Raw genomic sequence first — 3,962 nt, forward strand, 5'->3', positions numbered from 1 at the left:
GTGAATAGAAAGTTAAAAAAAAAAAAAAAAAAACAGCACAGAAATGTCAAACTTTTGTAATATTATAAATATCTTTATTTTTTGTTTGGATCAATTTAATACATCTTTGCTAAATGATGTTTCATGGTATGCTAAAAATACTATTCATTTCTAAAGTAAAAAAAATACCATAAGCTTTTGAACAGTAGTGTATTTTTTTAATAACCATGATTTCTAAATAACCATCATGATAACATGCACTTGCACAATGTGTAATAATGTACCAGGATTTGGATTTACAGTATGCATGAAAATCAGTCTTACCCTGCGTCTCAATGTTCATACTATCCATCCTAAATAGTATGTGAGATTAGACTAAGTGTGTCCCAAAGCATAGTATGTTGAAAAGAGTATGCCAAAAGTCCCCCGATGGTCTAATATTTCAGGTCGATTTTTGAAGTGTGGATCCGTGCACACCCTAATAGCTAAAATTACCCACAATCCATTGCGCTTTGGCGAAGGATTCGGTCCAGAACTACAAACACGAATAAAACGTGTTAGGAAAAACTACAAACGTTAGGTAGAGAGGTTTACAGAAAGGGGTTTGAGTTGCTAATAATCAACGTTTAACCTGGTAAAAAAATATTTATTTATTGTTATCCGTGTTCTATTTCATCTGCAACAGCAATGTGAACTTTTATAAACATCCATTTGGTCGTTAACTTTTAAATGCATTATTATGCAGAAAATATGAGTAGAGTACTTTGCATGAAAGACCCGCGACTGGCAGATCAACAAGCTACTTCTTTTCTGTCTAGTACGGTAGGAAGTTAAATTAAATGCAATGTGGAGGATGTTAACTGTGACAAGATGATTGACAGGCCAGTTTACAGTGACAGAGTGCGTGTAACAAGTGCAACCGAGCGGTCCTTTAAAGACGCAATTGTGTGACGTGATCGTAGCTTGCCTACTCTTCTACTACACACTCAAGTGTGTACTTTTTTCTTCACCGAAAGAGTACATGCTTTAAGGGCGTAGTATAAGTAGGGACATTGAGATGCAGCACAAGTTTTCTGGCTGTGTTCCAGGGGGCGCCGTTGAGCCCCTGTGCCACGCCCAGGTCCCAGCGTCTGCAGCTTCCTAATGGCCGCAGATTCCAACGTGTGTGCCAAATTTCAAGAGTTTTTGAGCATGTTAAGGCCCCCAAAAACCTTGACAAAAAATAAGACGTAATAATAATAATAATCCTAAGGAAAACAATAGGGCCCTTCGCCCCTTTGGGCTTGGGCCCTAATGATTGTCTCCAAACAGGTTTCCCAAACACATTTATGGCATATTTCATTCTCAAAGTTAAGAGTAAATGTGTTGTGGTTTTCTGTGGCAATACATTTCACTTTCAGTATATATTGAGAGAATAAGACATTTATGAGACCGCAGAATTTGCATAAGTAAAAAAATGCTGGAGGACAAGATATCAACTCACTGTGGGGTCAAAAGATGAGCAAAAAAGTGTTCATGGGTTGGTGGTGGAGGGTTTGGTGGGGAAAGAAGAGTCAGTGGGGAAACATGACTTGTAACAACCCATAAATAACTTCTAACCTGGCTGCCATGCCCAAACTAGGCAGTCCCATGTGCCTGCGTAATGTACCATCCCCCTCCCCACTGACTCACCAATAGGCAGAAAGGGACAGAGGGGTAAAAATAGTGCCTATCCCCAGGCGAATGAATTCAGAGGAAGAGTCATGCCTACAGAGAAGAAGCAAAGTCTAGATATTTCTTCTCCGGCTGATGTAGGCCACCTCTCTGGAGCGCAGACACCGATTTAGGGGCTGAATCATTACAGAGCACTTTTATTGCAACCATGTGACTCTTATTTTTGCATTGGTGTCTTCAATGCTTTGATTGCATAATGACAATACCTACTACATCTTTGCATTTGGCTGACACTTTTATCCAAAGTCATTTGCATTTTATCAGTCCATGTCTGTGGGAATCAAACCCATGAGTAGAACTACAGAATCACTACCTTCACATACAGCATATGGAAAATATAAAGAAATATTTGATTTTGGAACTATGGAATACTTGATTATGACTGACCAATCGCTATATTCTGTTATCAAATCTTATCAATGACAACCAATGCTTCATATATCACTACACACTCTCTTTTTTTTCTCGCATAATAAAATCTTATATTTTAATTACTGATAATATTATTAATATTTCTAATCCATGTATTTATTATTTGATATATATTAATCGGGGTCCTGATCAGGGTTGATTTTTTTTAAATTATAGCTTCTTGAGTGTACATTATCCATCACTAAGGTATTTATGTGGTACTTGTCTAACATGGTATTCCTGTGTTTTTGGACATTTTACCACAGTAATATGAGTAATATGTATTTTACCATGTTTTGGGAGATTTTAATTATATCATGTTTTGGTGATTGGTACTTTGTAAGTGTATTTAATATTGTATTTAGTTAGTTATTACACTTTCATGCAAAATTCTGGGGTCTTTTTATGTTTTTGAGTTTGTTAGACTGCATTTATTTGATTAAAAAAAAAACGTAATATTGTTAAATGTTATTACAACATAAAATAACTGTTTTGTATTTGAATATTTTCAAATGTCATTTATTCCTGTGATGCAAAGCTGAATTTTTAGCATCATTACTCCAGTCTTCAGTGTCACATGATCTTTCAGAGATCATTCTATTCGAATTTGATGCTCAAGAAAAAATTATTCTTATTATTAATGTTGAAAACCGTTGTCCTATATATATTTAGGTAAACCGTAATACGTTTTATGCAGTATTCTTTGATGAATGAACAGCACTTTGAAATAGAAATATTTTGTAATATTTTAAATGTCATTAATGTCACTTTTGATCAATTTAATGCATCCTTGCTGAATCAGTGTTAATTTCTATAAAAAAAATATATATATATATATATACAAATTCTTACATACCTGATCAATTTGAACGGTAGTTTATATACACGTCTAATTTTAAATTAAAACGTGTTGGTGTTCATTAAAAAAAAAAAATCAATTTTACATTCTCATCTCATTCGTTTGCTTTTGCTCTCCACTGATTTTCATCACTCTTTCAACCCCCTTTTAGGACACACGCTGTAAGTTCCACATTAGGGTGTAGCTCGCTCTGTCGTCTGATATAAACCTGTTGGGGCTGTTGTCGACACCTCATGCTTTTTCATTGCTTCAGACTTGCAAGGGAGTGTGTGAGGAGCAAGTAAAATAGTGTTTGTGTAAGGGTTTTTTTTGTGTATGTGTGAAGAGAAAATACTGGCTATGACTGAGGGTTAGTAGGTCTGTCTGCAGTATGTCGCAACCGTCACATCATAGGAAACTCCCTTTCCAAACAAACAGGGATGTTTACAATGCATAATATAAATTCAAGGCTGGCTTGGACTTTGTTATCTGAGGGTTGTCATCTAGATAAGTACAAACCCTGACGACAAACATGTTTGGGGGCTTTGAGTGATCCAGTCAACACCTTTTTCCTGTCAGCTGTAGATGTCAGTCATTTGTGACTGACATTGTGTAATAGACCAACCTGACTATATAAAGATTTTTTTTTTTTTTTTTTGCTTCTGCCCCCTGGTGGCAAAACTAAGGTTTGATTTTGAGATGTTGTTAAATGCAATCAATATATTATTATTTTATTTATTTATATATTTATTTTGGGCATTTTTGTATCTTTAGACATGGAACAGAAAATACAGGAAATTTAATGTGCATTAAGAAAGTAAATGCGGTTGAATTTGATTTCATACTGTTTTTTTATGGAGCCAGATCGGCCTCAAAAATAATACATTTATAAAACAAAATTCATAAATGCACAGCACAATTTACATTTACAAAATCCGATTCGTAAATTCAAAACACAATTCATAAATGCAGAAGTAAAAGCATAAATATTTCCCCAAATGCTCACACAAAAGCATCTTAC

At 35.0% G+C, this 3,962-nt stretch overlaps 1 protein-coding gene across 1 annotated transcript in view; it reads left to right on the top strand.

The window, feature by feature from the left end:
- LOC107750052 (tubulin alpha chain-like) overlaps window positions 1–3,962 on the top strand; it is a 36,050-nt gene that overhangs the window by 22,706 nt on the left and 9,382 nt on the right. The window lies entirely within an intron of this gene.

Source organism: Sinocyclocheilus rhinocerous, unplaced genomic scaffold (genome assembly GCF_001515625.1).
Source record: "Sinocyclocheilus rhinocerous isolate Xijiao unplaced genomic scaffold, SAMN03320098_v1.1 scaffold1956, whole genome shotgun sequence".
NCBI classification, from domain to species: Eukaryota; Metazoa; Chordata; class Actinopteri; order Cypriniformes; family Cyprinidae; genus Sinocyclocheilus; species Sinocyclocheilus rhinocerous.